We start from the raw sequence: 19,600 nt of genomic DNA, 5'->3' as shown, positions 1-19,600 counted from the left end.
GTAAAACAAAATGATTAACAACTTTTAACACTACTGGACAGAAATAAGAAAACTAAGTTAATTTGCCGTTAATTCATTGCCATATATTTATGTATAAACCAACTGATTCAATGCATACTGATTTTTATTCAGTACATATATACAAAACAAACATATTTGTTACGTCGTTTTATTGGAGAAGACCAAAACAATAGCTCAATTTCTTTTAAAGACATCAAGGATAATACATTTAAACGAAGTGATTTGTATTCACGAACACGTATTAAGGTAACAGGCGATCAACATTTCCCTGCCATTTATTTGTCATATAGATTGTACAGCTTCGGAAAAATCGCATTTTATTCCAGAGTGCATCCGCATAAATTTAACGGCGCTCATACACTTGCATTTATTACTTTATAAAAGCAAACTATTTATTCCAACTCACACAATAATGGGAAGATGTATTTACATAACCTTAAATCCATTAATTTGCTTAAGTTTAATTAAACACTGTTTTATCATCATTCTTAAAGAAAAGCTTGTTCAGTACCAGTGTTATTCCACTTTCTTTCCAATATTTTTGTGTCTGAATTTCTTATGTCATCAAAATTATGACGTCACAAACTCGCAATGTTGCCGCATCAACTTTGATTTTAGTGTATATTGACTTTAACATAAAATTAAGTTAATGGTATCAAACATAATTTATTTTAGTGTTATAGTACATCTAATGCATATTTCACTACGTGACTTATAAAATAGAGTTCTAGGAGTATATATTTATGTAGTAGTATCCGCTGGAGACTTACTCCATTTAATTAACAATTCAAAGTAATGTATTTTATTTTCATTGTAGAGCATATTTCCTTGTCACATAATTTTGATCTTTTCTTTTATGACCAACGTACATTTAGCTTGCAAAATTCTACAGATTTCCTCTATACCTACTAATTTGTTACTACTAAATTGTTAATTTTTAATTAATTTCAACTTATTCTTCTGTGTGTTTGATGGAGTTTATCGCAGAAAATGTTTCCTTCAACATCTTTCCTCGACCAAAATTTCTATTATAATAATCTTAAAATAATCTGAAATTGTTCTGTCTCAAAGAGCTAGAGTTTTCTTAAAATATTTTCCAGATTAAGAGTTTCCTCTGAAATATTTGTATTGAGTTACAATTATGTAGATATCGAAAGAAATTACTTACTTTTTTCATTCATTGGATATATTTGATGACAAATAGAGCCAATATCAAGGTGATCTTGATTCGTCACCTGCCTGTAATTCAATTTCTGAGACCGTACTAATATTCACTAAAGCTGCAACATGCTAAAAATATCTCCAATAAAATCCCCAGTTTCCATACTTACATTTCGAATGCATTTTATTGTACATGTGGCTGATAATCTCACTATTTATTGACTTCGGCATTTTCAATCATATTATTGGCAAATATTAAGTAGCGATTTGGTAATTATCAAAACAAGTAAAACGCCAAAACAGCGTTGCCCATTTATAATCTCTGATTATTATCACTAATGTTTTCAAGAATTTTGCAGGCATTTGACAACCAGGTGAAATTTATAATCATCTTAACAGGTCAATTGAAAACTCTCTGGCCTGACACATAGATGGCGCTACTAGAATTAAATCCATATGGTTTTTAGATAGCCCTAACCCTCAAAAGATGCCTGTATAAATTTGCGAGATGTCGGACCATTAGTTTCTGAATTATAGCATTTTGCATAGCATGTAGCAGACAGTCTAAATATATCAGCTGAACGTGTATATCATTTCGTTCACGAATATTTGGGTACGAGAAAGCTCTGTGCAAAGTAGGTGCTGCGTGAGCTCACTTTTGACCAAAAACAACGACGAGTTGATAATTCGGATCAGTGTTTGAAGATGATCAAGCGTAATAAACCCGAAATTTTGAATCGACATGTAACAATGGATGAGACAGGCTCTATCATTTTACTCCGAAGTTCAATCGAGAGTCATCCGAGTGGACTGCACACGATGAACTCGCTCCAGAATGTTTTGAAAACGCAACAGTCGGCTGGCCTAAGGTTATGGCCTCTGTATTTTGGGATGCGCTTGGAATTATTTTCATTGACTACCCTAAAAAAGAAAGGACCATCAACAGCGACTATTACGTAGCATTATTGGACCGTTTGAAGGACGAAATCGCCGAATAACGGTCGCAATTGAAGAAAAAGCCAAGACAACGCACCGTGCCATAAGTCAGTGAAAATGATGGCAAAATCCGTGCTTTGGGCTTTGAATTGCTTCCTCATCCATCGTATTCTCCAGATCTGGCCCCCCAGCGACTATTTCCTATTCTCAGATCTCAAAAGAATGCTCGCTGGGAAGAAATTTTCGTCGAATGAAGAGGTGATCGCCAAAATTGAAGCCTATTTTGAAGCAAAGGACAAATCGTACTATAAAAATAGTGTCGAAACATTGGGGGGTCGCTATAAGCAGTGTATCACCCTTGAAGGGACTTATGTTGAACAAAAAAAAATAATTTTGCCAAAAAAAAGGTTAAAAATTACCTTCGTAAATTTAACATATACATTTACATTTAGTTGGCAAATTAATTTTCTTATACGTTAATTTATTTAACAATAAATATTAATTAAATAGATGCAGGATAAGGAAATAAAAAATTAGAAACCATTAAAATAATTTGGCCCCCGTAAAGCAACTAAAATAATTGATTCGAATTGAACAAAAACCGTGTTATACTTGCTGTGTAATTTTAACCAAGTTCACAGCACCATAATAACATAGTAACGTAGCTGAAAGCATTAATAGAGCCTCTATTAATTACAGTATTTGCCTTATCTCAGCAATAAAAGGATGGGCGTACAAAAATAATGTCTGTCCAATTTAGGTTAAATCGTTTAATTCCAAACCAGAAATTACAAAGAGCCGTATATACGCAAAACGTGTTTTCTTCCGAAACAGAGATTATATGGGTGGTTCTGTTCGGTCAGTATTGCTTGCACTGAAATTATGTTATAATTCAATTTAAAATCGTTCTCGATTTAATGGTATCAATGCTTAGTCTATGCTCGTATTTCAACTTCGCATGCCAACTAACAGTTCGCTGGCCAATAAGCCATCAAGGAATGGGTATCGTGATTGCATTATGTGTAAGAAGAACTGACGGGAGAAAATAAAAAGATTTCCCTACAATTTCCATGCTAGAGTTTATACCTTAGATTGTGTTTTGATAAAGGCGGTTTAATACTTTAAAGCAGATCTTGCGATGAGACAATTTTATGATTAAAAGGGTATTTTAGTCTACAAATTTAAAAACGTCGACTTTTTTTGTTCGCATCTTTAAAGTTTAACTCGCAAGAATATATTTTTAAGAGTATCGTTCAAAATTGAAATTATTTTCGGAGATATAGCTATTTTAGTAATGTGGAAAGTAACTTTAAATACGTTTTTTTCGAACTCGGGTACCATGTCAACTATCTCAAAAAAAAAAAATGTTTCGAGAAAAATGCGATTAATGATTAGTATTTAGATGCATTTATATTACTAAGGGCTTAAATTTTGATAGTATGAAGAAGAAATCGATTTTAAAGAAACTTCGCTAGAGAACAACTTATGTTAATTGATAACATTAATAAATCTCATTTTATTTTGAATACAAGAGAGATAGTTCAAATACCCCAAAGGATATTGAGCAAATAAAGGAGTTTTTCATTATTACATTAGGATTAGTTGCTTGTGTCCATAAATGTGAAAACGGGCTTTATCCAGAAACAAGATGGTTCTTTAACCTCTCAAACCTCTAAAAACCTCTAAGAAATATGAGCACAGCCATTATTATAAGGATTCTTTTATTTGAAGCAAAACTCCAAATTTTAAAAACTTAATCAACAAGAGAAACAAATTTGGGTAAGGAAATTGTAAACGGACAGAAAAATAAACAATAAATATTGATTAGTTTTCGAAATATCTGATTGTAATCAAGTAGTACTATTATTCGTACTATATTTTATGGAGTCTGATTATATTTTCAACAACTCTAAATCATATTCAGTCATAAATAATAGTTACTATGAAATTATGTTCTAGAATATCAAAATAGCACAACTAAAATAACAGTAAATGTAATAAGTATTAGATCATAAGATAAAATACAAATAATTATAGAAAATGTAATGGAAATATCATCAAATATTGAAGCAGAATCAACATATCTTTATAGTAACCTTGCGGTTGTAACTAAAGAAATTCTCGAATAACTTGGCCATCTGAATGTATAGAATGACAATAATAATAATAGTGTTGCTGATATTTTGTGAAAACTAATTATAGTTATTTAAAAATAATCGTTTCTCCAACAGTTCCTTTTCTATTTTTATTCGAAAAATGTCATCAAACTTCATCAAACAACAAAACTTCATTTGTGGCTTACTGCGGCTCTGTCCGAATAAAAACATGTTAAATTCTAAGTTAATATTAACAGGTGAAGTAAATCAATCTTTGCGGTTAACTGAAAAGTTGAGAACTAGACCATTTCGCAAGTTAGTTTAGAGTACGGTCTGCCAATTTCATTATGCACTTAAAGTTCCACTTTTCCATTTTTAAACTACATTTTGTCTTATTAAATAAAAATGTAATTAGTCGTTTGACTAATATTTAAAAAAATAGTAATTGTGTCTTATCTAGTACGTGATATTATGAAGTAAAACGTAAAACGACAACTTAAAATAAGGAAATAAAGGAAAAGGAAACGCTGAGGTCAATTTTACTTATCACCGAATGTTTAGTTACTTACCTTGGTGCTAGATCGACTTTTATTTCAGTGAAAACCAGTCATAGGAAAACAAATAGAAGTTATTTACCTTTAATTTGTTTATTCGCTCTAGTGGACATTGTATGAAAAATAAATACTAACATAACGTATTAAGATTCGAGCTAAATAAGGGTAGCCTATCTGTTAGTTTATTTTTAAAATACGAATTAATTTCAGTTCTTGAGTATCCACCAGCAATGTAACCCATGGAGTCAGAGTAAGTGAAAACTTTAATATCTAATAAAAGTTTGTCAGTCAGTACACCAAAATCAACAGCAAGCAATAAGTCAGCAATCAGATTAAAAAAGGGATCTCAGATATCAAGCCATGTAAAAGACTAGGTAAAGGTTTTAGCTAGTTTGGAGCAACCTTAGAAAAGTTTCTATGCTCGAGAAAGCTTGTTTTCATCTAGGATCATATTTCTGTTACTACATACTCAAAATTGTAGATAGAGCAGTTATGATTGCTCGACACACATATGCTTATTTATCATTTGTGTACCAAATGGACTAAATTTAGTACAGCGGCGAGAAAATAATCGATTTGTATGCTGTAAGTTTGGTAGCAATATTTCAACCGCCGGCTTGGTTGGTGCAATGGTAAAAGCCTGCTGGGGCATGATCGTAAATTTATGTTTGTGATTGTTTAACCTTTATGGTCGTCCTTAGACAAGAGTGCAAAATCCGACAAGGAAAATGATTCCAGTCACGCTAGTAACCAGGCTGGGTAAGACCGGATGTCTTCTGGGATGATCTCCAAAGTTGACCACTCGCTACTAAGTAGGCTTAATGCTACGGAGTGCGGTTCGGAGCCGACGTTAAATTATAAGTCCAGTCCAGATAAACCCTCGTTGGGAAATAGGAGAAATTTTAATCATTTTGGTGACATTTGTTCGCCTGTATTATACTAGTTTTATGGGAATTTATTAAAAAGTAATGTCGTACCTATAATACATAAAATATTGATACATTTAAAGAAAATATTCCATCCAGTTTCTTCTATTTTACAAAATCGCTTTAGCAACCAATCCAGTAAGGACTATTTTTAACTGAGACATTTTCTATAATAATCAGATTTAATTACTATTTCTTACGAGAATTCTTGTCATCCTCCTTTTAACTCATATAATATCAACTTCTTTAATAGAAATAGCTTTCTATGTGGTTTATTTATATTAAAATATACTAGAGAAACAGAGATAATCCCAATATTTCTTCATATTTTTTCAGATGTGAAACAAACATCTCTCCAAAAAAAGAAACTGTTTATCTGCTTCGTTTTGTGGAAAACGTAAATATCCGTGAGCAACTTACTGATTCATGAAAGGAATAAAATTGTTGATGTTTCTATAGGAAGCTGTATCCTGAAATCTTATGCAGGCATTTTCTGATCTATTATCTTGTATTTTACTGGACGCTTGCAATCCAATTAACCATCATATAATAAGTTAGAATCCAATAAATTTGATTTTTCAATTAATAATTGAGGTTATGATACACCACTGGTTGAAAGGAAACGCTGAGGTCAATTTTACTTGTCACCGAATGTTTATTTACTTACCTCGGTGCTAGATCGACTTTTATTTCAGTGAAAACCAGTCATAGGAAAACAAATAGAAGTTATTTACCTTTAATTTGTTTATTCGCTCTAGTGGACATTGTATGAAAAATAAATACTAACATAACGTATTAAGATTCGAGCTAAATAAGGGTAGCCTATCTGTTAGTTTATTTTTAAAATACGAATTAATTTCAGTTCTTGAGTATCCACCAGCAATGTAACCCATGGAGTCAGAGTAAGTGAAAACTTCAATATCTAATAAAAGTTTGTCAGTCAGTACACCAAAATCAACAGCAAACAATAAGTCAGCAATCAGATTAAAAAAGGGATCTCAGATATCAAGCCATGTAAAAGACTTGGTAAAGGTTTTAGCTAGTTTGGAGCAACTTTAGAAAAGTTTCTATGCTCGAGAAAGCTTGTTTTCGTCTAGGATCATATTTCTGTTACTACATACTCAAAATTGGAGATAGAGTAGTTATGATTGCTCGACACACATATGCTTATTTATCATTTGTGTACCAAATGGTGTTTAGTTATATCAAGGTTACTGTTCCAGCGCCGTGAAAATAATCGATTTGTATGCTGTAAGTTTGGTAGCAATATTTCAACCGCCGGCTTGGTTGGTGCAATGGTAAAGCCCTGCTGGGGCATGATCGTAAATTTATGTTTGTGATTATTTAACCTATATGGTCGTCCTTAGACAAGAGTGCAAAATCCGACAAGGAAAATGATTCCAGTCACGCTAGTAACCAGGCTGGGTAAGACCGGATGCCTTCTGGGATGATCTCCAAAGTTGACCACTCGCTACTAAGTAGGCTTAATGCTAAGGAGTGCGGTTCGGAGCCCACGTTAAATTATATGTCCAGTCCAGATAAACCCTCGTTGGGAAATAGGAGAAATTTCAATCATTTTGGTGACATTTGTTGGCCTGTATTATACTAGTTAAACTTATTAAAGGGGATTATTAAAAAGTAATGTCATACCAATAATACATAAAATATTCAAACATTTAAGGAAAATATCCATCCAGTTTCTTCCATGGCACAAAATCGCTTTAGCAACCAATCCAGTAAGGACTATCTTTAACTGAGTCATTTTCTATAAATAATCAGATTTACTTACTATTTCTTACAAGAATTCTTGTCATCCTCCTTTTAACTCATATAATATCAACTTCTTTAATAGAAATAGCTTTCTATGTGGTTTATTTATATTAAAATATACTAGAGAAACAGAGATAATCCCAATATTTTTTCATATTTTTTCAGATGTGAAACAAACATCTCTCCAGAAAAAGAAACTGTTTATCTGCTTCGTTTTGTGGAAAACTAAGTAAATATCCGTGAGCAACTTACTGATTCATGAAAGGAATAAAATTGTTGATGTTTCTATAGGAATCCGTATCCTGAAATCTTATACAGGCGTTTTCGGATGTATTATCTTGTATTTTACCGGACGCTTGCAATCCAATTAACCATTATATGATAAGTTCGAATCCAATAAATTTGATTTTTCAAGTAATAATTGAGGTTATGATACAGCACTGGTTGAAAGGAAACGCTGAGGTCAATTTTACTTGTCACCGAATGTTTATTTACTTACCTCGGTGCTAGATCGACTTTTATTTCAGTGAAAACCAGTCATAGGAAAACAAATAGAAGTTATTTACCTTTAATTTGTTTATTAGCTCTAGTGGGCATTGTATGAAAAATAAATACTAACATAACGTATTAATATTCGAGCTAAATAAGGGTAGCCTATCTGTTAGTTTATTTTTAAAAGACGAATTGATTTCAGTTCTTGAGTATCCACCAGCAATGTAACCCATGGAGTCATCTTATACAGGCATTTTCTGATGTATTATCTTGTATTTTACTGGACGCTTGCAATCCAATTAACCATTATATGATAAGTCCGAATCCAATAAATTTGATTTTTCAAGTAATAATTGAGGTTATGATACACCACTGGTTGAAAGGAAACGCTGAGGTCAATTTTACTTGTCACCGAATATTTATTTACTTACCTCGGTGCTAGATCCACTTTTATTTCAGTGAAAACCAGTCATAGGAAAACAAATAGAAGTGATTTACCTTTAATTTGTTTATTCGCTCTAGTGGACATTGTATGAAAAATAAATACTAACATAACGTATTAAGATTCGAGCTAAATAAGGGTAGCCTATCTGTTAGTTTATTTTTAAAAGACGAATTGATTTCAGTTCTTGAGTATCCACCAGCAATATAAGCCATGGAGTCAGAGTAAGTGAAAACCTCAATATCTAATAAAAGTTTGTCAGTCAGTACACCAAAATCAGCAATCAGATTAAAAAAGGGATCTCAGATATCAAGCCATGTAAAAGACTTGGTAAAGGTTTTAGCTGGTTTGGAGCAACTTTAGAAAAGTTTCTATGCTCGAGAAAGCTTGTTTTCATCTAGGATCATATTTCTGTTACTACATACTCAAAATTGGAGATAGAGTAGTTATGATTGCTCGACACACATATGCTTATTTATCATTTTTATACCAAATGGTGTTTAGTTATATCAAGGTGACTGTTCCAGCGGCGAGAAAATAATCGATTTGTATGCTGTAAGTTTGGTAGCAATATTTCAACCGCCGGCTTGGTTGATGCAATGGTAAAGGCCTGCTGGGGCATGATCGTAAATTTATGTTTGTGATTGTTTAACCTTTGTGGTCGTCCTTAGACAAGAGTGCAAAATCTGACAAGGAAAATGATTCCAGTCACGCTAGTAACCAGGCTGGGTAAGACCGGATGTCTTCTGGGATGATCTCCAAAGTTGACCACTCGCTACTAAGTAGGCTTAATGCTACGGAGTGCGGTTCGGAGCCCACGTTAAATTATAAGTCCAGTCCAGATAAACCCTCGTTGGGAAATAGGAGAAATTTCAATCATTTTGGTGACATTTGTTGGCCTGTATTATACTAGTTTTATGGGAACTTATTAAAAATTAATGTCGTACCAATAATACATAAAATATTGATACACTTAAGGAAAATATCCATCCAGTTTCTTCCATGGCATAAAATCGCTTTAGCAACCAATCCAGTAAGGACTGTCATTTAACTGAGACATTTTCTATAAATAATCAGATTTACTTACTATTTCTTACAAGAATTCTTGTCATCCTCATTTTAACTCATATAATATCAACTTCTTTAATAGAAATAGCTTTCTATGTGGTTTATTTATATTAAAATATACTAGAGAAACAGAGATAATCCCAATATTTTTTCATATTTTTTCAGATGTGAAACAAACATCTCTCCAGAAAAAGAAACTGTTTATCTGCTTCGTTTTGTGGAAAACTAAGTAAATATCCGTGAGCAACTTACTGATTCATAAAAGGAATAAAATTGTTGATGTTTCTATAGGAATCCGTATCCTGAAATCTTATACAGACGTTTTCGGATGTATTATCTTGTATTTTACTGGACGCTTGCAATCCAATTAACCATTATATGATAAGTTAGAATCCAATAAATTTGATTTTTTAAATAATAATTGAGGTAATGATACGCCACTGGTTGATAAATAGAATAAAATTGAAGAACGTCTATTGAAAACTGAATTCCTTATGGGACAGCACCTCACTTTGGGGTTTCTTATCTGAATTAAACCCTTTCCTCTTTAATTAAACCCTTGTTAAATTAATGCCCAACTTCCATTTTAAAATATTTTAAACAAGAAATTCCGAGATGCAATCATGTAAATTCGATTTCGAGGACTGCTGTTCTTTCACCTTCATTCATACTATTTTGAAAGAATTAATGAATATTTCATGAATTAATTAACACTTCAATTATACAAGGAAACAATGCATTTTTATATTCTTTTGATCTCGCTGTTTGTCCTCGCGAAAATGTGTTACTGATTATTATTTCAAACTCAACCAAGAACAAGAGTTTTACAAGATTTAGGGTCGTTATTGCAAGGCGTAACTAATAAAATAACAACTTTTAGACAAACATTTACTTTATTCAGCAAAGTGTTGTCATTTAAGAGTAACATAACATTCAGTCCAGTATTCCTTTTCAAACAGACTTCAACTTCTGTTAATGACTTTACCAAATTTCCATTTATTTGCCATGTAATAGTGAGTAATGCTATACCACACTTACTGTAGTAATTATTTTTTCATTTGAGCCAAATTCCTATCACTGAACCATTATTTTGAGGTTTGCACACATTCAGTAAGCAATGAAGACCAGCTCCGGTCAATACGATGGATAGCGAAGCAATTTGAAGTATAACTCGATCATTTTGGTCATTATTTTTTTTCTATTATCAATGGTTTTTTTCACTAAAACCACTGTGATTTTTAAACTAAAGGTCTGGTCGCCATATTACTTGACACATATCATACATATGTGAAAATTAAACAGTACCAACGCTAAAACACAATGTGACATTTTAGTGAACAGTTTCAGTAACATTCTATACATCATTTTAAATAAGAGAAGTAATGTTAAAATTAACAGAAATAACGAAATTGTTATCACATATGGATATTCTATGTAGAAATATAGATTATCATATATAGATGATTACATAAAGATTATATTCTCATATACAGATTATCATATATAGATTATAACATATAGAATCACAAGATGTATGTCTTACAATCATACATACATACATTAAAACTAAAACTAAAGTGGCAAGTTCCACGCTACAAAGATCATTTTTTAAATAACTATATTTTTAATATAAACTGTGATATGACTTGAGATAATATTTCCAACTTTGCAAAATAACATTTCATAGGTTAGTGATATCTATAAAAAATCTTTAAATGAATTTAAAGTATTGGTGATACTTCAATAAATAAAAGAACCTCATGTCGGTTTAATAAAATTGTTCTTTATTTAATAAAAAATTATCATAGAAATAACAGGAGACAATAGGAAAATGAGTATTTAAATTGATATTGATAAAGAATGTAAGGTATATATTATTATAGTAAAATATTATCCTTTTCTAACACTGAGTTGTTTATAAATTATTAATATCTTATATTTTCAAAGAAGCACCAAACTTTAAATATAGGTAATAAGTAATGATATTTTAGCTACGTTTTCTAAAGGTGCAATATCTGGTACATACAGTGGTTGGTAATTACAGTAGTTACAATTCAAGAGATTTTAAGAACGATTTTATAGTGTTTTTCAGTATAAGACCTTCTCATATATAATCATTTTATCCTAGATAATAACCTCTGTGTCATTGGTAATTAGCGGTGTGAAAGCTGCAAAAATCTTGAACATGTTCAATTAAATTTGAGCAAATTAGATTGGAATATACATGATTATTTTCATTTGTTTAACTATGGATTCATCTGGACTGGGCCTAAAGTTTAGCGTGGGCTCTGAACCACGGTCCTCAGCATTAAGCCTACCGACTAGCGAGTGACCAATTTTAGAAATCATCCCAGAAGACATCCGGTCTTACCCAGCCTGGTTACTGGCGTGACTGGGATCATTTTCCTTGTCGGATTTACACTCTTGCCTAGAACAAACACAAACATAAATTTACGCCCTTAACCTGCCACTGCGCTACTAAGCCGACTGTATACATTATTTTTGTAAAATATTTTCCACTTTCTAATACTTAGTTGTTTATAAATAATTAGTATTTTATATTGTCAAGCCGAACCACGCGTTTCGAACCGTACCGAACTTTATAAATAAGTTGTAAACAAAGGAATTTCATTTGTATTTTAAAAAAAGTTCATTGCGTCCTGGGAATTGAAAAAAAAACAACGTGGAAAATAGTTAAGAGAAAGTTAGGTTAAAGAGAATTAAACCTTTTTTTCGGTTAATGTTATTCAAATATATTTTAGAGGCGTAATAAATATATAGAAACAACAACCCAGTTTCGTAGTTATCTGGTCATAAATAAACTTACCCAGTTTCTTTGTAAATAATTTTCATTTCCATATTATAATCGGACAAATCCCACCTTGAAAGTTGGCCGACTTTCCAGATGGTCCCCATTTTTTCCCCCTCCATTCGAAAACTTTCCTTCAACTCTAATTAAAATTAGTTATCTAACTGAAAAAGGAGTGAAGTTTTTAGTTTTGATCTCTGGAGCCGTCTCTGCCGTCGCGAAATTAGCAAATCTAAAAGCTGCAAACTTCAAACCACACTTGTTAAAGAGCTGTCTTTTGTGACTTATTGTGTGCCTCGGTTCAAATAAAAACAAGAAACTCCGTTCGAACGTTCTCATGTTACATTCCACGTTAATATTAACAGGTGAAGTAAATGAATCTTTGCGGTTTACCGAAAAGTTGAAAACTGGAACCATTTGGCAACTCCGTTTAGAGTACGGTCTGTCAATTCCATTATGCACTTTGTATGTACTTACTATACAGCGCTTAATCTACTGTTAAGCCGTATATATTCTTAGGAAAGGAGTTGAAACTAAACTCGTTTTAGTCTGTGTAGGATTCAAACTTTTCCTGTTCAAATACCGTAGTTATATTATACAAATTTTGACTCCTTTTATTTTTCCTACTTTAATTAAAATTTTCATGTTTTAATATTTATGGTAGAATTTAAATTCCTTGTTCATAAGTACACATGTCTGTTCCTCTATATAGTACAGTTGTATATCAAGAATAATAAGGAATTAAATCATTTCAAAATGATGATTATTATGTTACAAACCTAAAACGTGTTGGAGAGTTAAATAAGCTTAAATGCAATAAATTAGAAGATTTATTAGACGAAACTTTCAGTCTGTTTACCGTGTGTTTATATTCAATGAAAAATATTGATAAAATCTTTTTAACAAAAAAATTTAACCGACTTAAAAATAATCAAACTTAGATTTCTATCTCGCAAAAAAGTTTTAAAATAAAATATGTACATAATAATCGTAACAACTAAATAAAGATAAACAAAATCTTTATTTAACCTGTCGACTACACCAATTTTATAATCGACTATATACACACAATTTAGCTTAATATCTACCTAAATCTATCTATTTACAATATTATTTTAACTACTTCCAACTGATTACTTTGAAGTCGTTACAAGCAACAAATTAGACTTGTTTTGTTCATAATATATTTTTTTATATATGTCACAAAATGATATTATTATTTTTGTATTTTTTGGGCTCGGCACCGACTTCAATCATCCTCTTTCATCACAATTCTGGACTAACACATTGCAAAAGTTGGGAAGGATACACTAACATACTAACATATTCAGCAGACCAGTGCCTTCTGATTGCCACTTGTTCAAATTCAGTTGGTAACATTCAGGCAAAAATTTAGTTAAAACATCAAGATATTCTCATTTAAGAGTGATATTAATGTTCACTTCTAGCAACACTTTTTCATTTGAACCAAATCTCTGTTACTGTACCATTATTTTGACATCTGCAAAGAATCTGTTATCACTGGAGACCAGCTCTGGTCTATACGGTGAATAACAAAGTGATTCAAATGTAATGTAATTCCATAATTTTGACCATTACTTTCAACTATTATCAATTTGTTCGTATTGAAAAAACCAATGTGATTTTTAAACCAAAATTCAGACCGTCATGGGATTTGACACTACCGCACAATGTAACATTTTAGATAACCTATAAATGACGCATGAGATCATTTGAAACCACTTCAATGTAGTTGAAGCCTACCGTCATATTTGAAGTAATCACTCTGTACTGTTCTGTGATAGTTAATCTGAAACATATATTTTATAATATGAAACAAATTTTAAATACATACTTATACTAAACGTACATTAAGTATGTAAAAAGTAACGTATATAAAAAGCGTATTATTAAGATGTATCAAAATAATTAATTTTTGCATTTATTAATTCAAGAGATATAGTGGTTTGATCCGGACTGTTGCATTGTTAGCAACAAAAATAATTAATTACACATAAAATTTACAATACAATAATACAATAATTACACATTACGAGGTGCTAAATCTAATATAACTGCTACTGAAGATATCTACTAACAATCTTACAATGTATGGCCACTAAATGAAATAGTATTTCAGTAAATAAGTATTACGATATTACTTATACACTGCATTGATATTAAACTTTATTTCACACAGTTTTTTTCCGGTGGTATCCCCGATAGACCTAACCCACCGAGTTTCCATTTATTTGTCCTGCGTAATACCATTTCATACTAACTCCTAATATTTCTGCAAAAAAAAATAGAAGCCATTGTTCTTCAGTTATACTTAGAAGATAAACAAAATAAAATCCAACGGATGCTACAAAACAATATACTTTTTTATAATAAATTACTGCATGGATTATATATATATATATATATATATATATATATATATATATATATATATATATATATATGTACATAATATGTACATAGTATTTTCATAATATGTACATAACAATCGTTGTAATAACTAAATAATATAAAAAAAAACTGTATATAACCTATCTACTACACTTTAAAGATATACAAACTTATACTATAACTGTATTTTTAAAATTCTGAAACATTCTGAACTAGTTTTGTCATAACTTGAGATAATAGTATTTCTAACTTTTCAAAATAATATTTAGTAACTTACTGATACTAGTGCCTCTATAAATAAAATGATATGATGCCAGAAAGGTTTGTAATATGTTTAAACACATTTGGAGCTCAAAACTACTTGTTACAGCATTTTTTCTGTATATCGCATGATAATTTCTTCACCATAATCATGTGCTTCAGCCAGAATTATTTAAATATCAATACCTACTATATTCTGCAGTATAATGCTTGATATATATCAAGGTTGCCAACAACGAAATGGCTGATAATGTACGATTACAATATTACCAACTAATAATCTAGAGGTACAATATGTAGCGCATATAGTGGTTAATATTACAGTGGTTGCAATTAAAGGGATTTTGAGTAATTTTTATGCTGTTTTTTTTTTCAGGACAAAATCATACCTTGTCATATATAACTTTATCGTAAGGAATAACCTTTTTCGTTATTGGTAATTAGCGCTGTTGAAGCCGTAACAAGTTATATTGTAATTTACATGAAGCTGTTTATTATTTTAGTTTCCAACAAGTTCTGGCATAAATATAAACCAATTTTTTATCGATTAATATACAGTTGTATGTGTGTGTGTGTGTGTTATAAATACTTTGGAAAAGTAAATATATTTTCATTATAAATTTTCTCCTATATAAAGCTGGTAATTTAGAAATGAGTGAATTATAAATTTAAAAGCGCAATTAAGGCTGTGGGCAAGTTGAGGTCAAATAATTAACTATTAATTTCGGTAACACCAAGACACTGAAAATATGTCCTTTAGCTTTATGAGACTTGGAGTTGAGATTATTTTATGAAATTTTAAATACAAAAGGGTACCCTTCATGGCTCCTTCAACTTTAATATTTGATTATTGGGGGTAACTTTATTATTTTACCCTTTGTTATTAGGAAATTTGTTTCAACATTATATTAAACTGTCATTGAAAATATTTCGCTTGGATTATTGAATTAATTAAAGCCGAGATTCGATAAAATAGAGAGATAAAACGTTGCAAAAAAAAGTATTTATTAAATACGATCAATAATATGTAAGAATTTCTTGTTTAATTTCGTGACCTTTTAGTAATTGTTCATTGAATTTGTTTTAATGCTACTCTAATTTTTTCCATTGAAAATATAGTCTATGATATGAGTGTCATTTTGAATAGTTATGTAACATATAACCACTATATATTGTGTAGATTATTGCATCGATTTTGATCGTAGATATCTATTTGTGAAAATGTGAAGTATTAATGTAAACAACTCTTAAACAATTTAACCTAACTGTTAAATTCAAAGTAATTGGCATTTCTCTGCAATAAATAGCTAATTTCCATAAAGTAGTATTGAGATATTCATTGTATATAGACGATAATCACAGAAAGGTCAAAACTGCATTTTCGACATTCATTACATTTGTTAATTAACTTGAAGAAATCTATAGCAGAAGCCCATCAAGCACTTTAAGAAACTTACATTGTTCCTGTTCTATTATATTCCAATTATCGGCTTACATTCCAATGCTTTACAGTGGCGATTCTAATGTCAATTACTAAGAGCAACGAGAAATTATTTAACGAAATCCTAGCTGAACCTCCTGAAGAAATTTCACAATGCTTAGCAAGTTATCAGTCACATATTTACATAAGCTGAAAAACATCAGAAAACAACAAAAGAAAAGAAAAGTGGTTAAAAATTGAATCAAAATGTTATCGAAGATGTCTGCCATCAATCAATTGAACAAACTAAACGAGATATTGTTGTAAAATGATCAAAAATAACTAGCAACACATGCAGATATTCTTTGGCATGACAACGTTCGGCCACATTTTACAAGAGTTACGAGAGATATATTGCTGCAGCTCAAATGAAGTGGTCTGCTGCACCTAGCATACTTACCAGACATAGCAACTGCTGATCATCACCTGTGCAGACGAATGCAGCATGGCTTGAATAGGTATCTGTTTCGAATTGCTGAAGAAGTGCTGAAATAGACCGATAATTGGATCACCACAAATCCAACATTGTTCTTTCGATATGTTATGAAAACATCTATTTATAATTAAGAAATTGGCCTATCTATCTCAATAAATTATTTTTTTCTAGCGAAAAATTGATCAAAATATATGCTCACTTATGTATCACTTAGTAAGTGGATAAATAAGTAAGATTTAATGTTAGTTAGTTAATATCTAACAAATTATATTTAAAATATACTTTTAGATACATTTTGAACTCTCTTTTTACTAATATTGTGATTTTATTTTATGTTTCAGGTAACATGAGAGAAAATATGAAGACTATAAAATGTAAAATACTTAAAGTAACAAAGTAGTAAGTAAACATTTTATTTTTTACCGAAGTGCCTTTGATAATAATAAAAACATACTTAACCACGTGTAGGTAATACTAAACGTCATTCTCACTTTTTTTAGTTAATGTAGTGAGGGCTAATGATTGTGAAAAAAAAATCGTGCTCAAGTTTATTGGATTTATTCGATGTTTTTGCAGAAAAGCAGTTACATGGAAATAAGGTTTTAACGTTAAGTCTATGAAAGACGAAAATAGTTTTCTGTTTTACAACTCTTTTATGTTAGTTAGTTCATTGAATAACGTTTAGGGCTCTTCCACATTCGTAGTACTTAAACAATGTAAGGCAACATAGTAGTTGATTTTATTATAAAAGTAATTATAATAGAATGAATTGATACAGATTGAATCATTTTTATGAAAATTAAGATGAAAATTCTGTTATCGCTGATAAACCAACTGATTGGAGCAAGTAATGGTCACAAAGAGCAATATGTAGATAATATGGTGGATTGGGTAGGACTTTCCATTTATACTACAATAGGTTTGAAAAGTAACGATCCATAAAATATTTCAGTTATAAAAGTAACGTCATTGTTTTATTTAGTGAGCAATTATTGGACTTTTTTCGATTTCCTCATATTTTCAGTTAATTACTTCCTATGGGAAAATACAGAGCTTGAGAAAAATGTGGTGCTTATGATAACGAGTAAAATAATTCTGAATGGCTGGATGCCAAAATATACATACAATAAAAATACTTGAGTTGCAAATGTATAAATAGTGATATATGTAATAGAACGAGTCTTTCTTTGTGACATTCTTACTGATAGGAGACGAAATGGAACACACATTGAAATGAATGAACATGAACAATAAAACTTGGACCATGTACAACAATAATGTATTTGGAAAAGCTGCCCAAATAATTGCAAAGCCCACATTGATATCAAGGAAGTATTTGGTGAGACTGGAAAGGCAACGTTCGAAACTGGTGAAATTATTTTGCCCATTTATTGTCAACAACTACAGTGATTGAAACTATGATTAAATAACCAATGACCAAAAAAGGCATTTTCTTCGATAACAACAATCGTATACCGCGTAGATCCTTAGTATAGCGGCAAAAATTGAGGGCTATTCGATGGGAAATTTTTAAATACATACACCATATAGCCTGGGCCTTATCCCATCCAACTGCCATTTGTTTCGACATATGCAAATCTCTGTAATATATATCTTTCACCATTTATGATTCAAATGTGCGCGTATTTTTATTAATTTTCATATTAAAAATAATTATCGTGCGTTTTGTAGTATTTCAGCTATTTCTCCTTGGCTACACGATTGAAAGACATTAAGTTTTTATGTAAGAAAGGCAATTTTCATGCTTGTTTATTATTTTGCAGCAGCTTTAGACGTTTGGTCTGTTGCACGAGTCTTCATGGAAATATTCCTCCGGTTTTTCAACACTATTTACTATCGATCACTCCTTATTTTACTGTGCAAATCAGAATAATCTCATATATATATATATATATATATATATATAATCTTATATACATCTTATACATAATCTCTTAATAATTAGTAAGCTAGATGGCTGTAATAAAGAATCACAAATATATTCAAAATCACAAATAAGGAATTTATTATGAAAGTAAATCGACATCATTAATATTTTATCAAAAATTAAAATACAACATTTCAAAATTCACCATGTTAAGTTAAAAATCAATCAGACGTGCTACGAAACATTGACGTCACTAAAACGCAAATAGACGCAAATAACCTAAATTCTGAATACTAGTCGAAAATAGTAGAACTTTTATAGAATAGAAATGAGTGCCAACTAACGTTTTCTAACACTTAAAACTAAAAAAATGTTCCTTCAAATCATAATGGATATTTGTAGAGGCAAATATCAAACAAAGATCGTTTAATTATGATTTTAAAATTAAACAAAATTAAATAAAAACGTTTTACTAATTTTATTGCGAATAAATTGTTGCAAATAAAATAGCGAAATGTCGATATCTAAACAAATATGTTTGGTTAGGAGGAAAGCGAAATAGTCAATTCCAACTATTAGGCATGTAAAGCGAAGCAAATAGAATAAGAGTAATGTGGTCTGCCTTAAATTTAATTTGAAACTGTAGCTAGATCGGTGAAAAAGCTCAATAGTCCTCGTGAATAAATGTTTCATTAATCGATTTCCTCGGGTGTTATTTTCTCGAAATCAATTGAAGATGGAATCGAACTCTTGTCCTGCTATGTGGAGGGGGGGTGGCGAGAGGAGCTGTAGGGGAAAAAAAGAAGAAAAATAACCGACCGGCCCGATCCGAATCGATTGCGGGTATA

General features: G+C 30.9%; 1 protein-coding gene across 4 annotated transcripts in view; it reads left to right on the top strand.

The window, feature by feature from the left end:
* Positions 1-19,600, top strand: part of LOC143197263 (zwei Ig domain protein zig-8) — a 689,161-nt gene that overhangs the window by 472,143 nt on the left and 197,418 nt on the right. The window contains exon 1 of one of the 4 annotated variants that reach the window (XM_076405571.1): positions 17,210-17,263. The exons of the other annotated variants lie outside the window; for them this stretch is intronic. The gene's annotated coding sequence lies outside the window, so the exon portion shown is untranslated. Of the gene's footprint in view, positions 1-17,209; positions 17,264-19,600 lie in introns of those variants that run through there. 4 annotated transcript variants of the gene reach the window in all.

This window comes from Rhynchophorus ferrugineus, unplaced genomic scaffold, assembly GCF_030347505.1.
Source record: "Rhynchophorus ferrugineus isolate W39M unplaced genomic scaffold, kcgeb_rfMv2 rfM5, whole genome shotgun sequence".
Classification (NCBI taxonomy): Eukaryota; Metazoa; Arthropoda; class Insecta; order Coleoptera; family Curculionidae; genus Rhynchophorus; species Rhynchophorus ferrugineus.
Note: the sequence above shows the minus strand (reverse complement) of the source record. Positions and strands in the feature narration are given on the sequence as shown.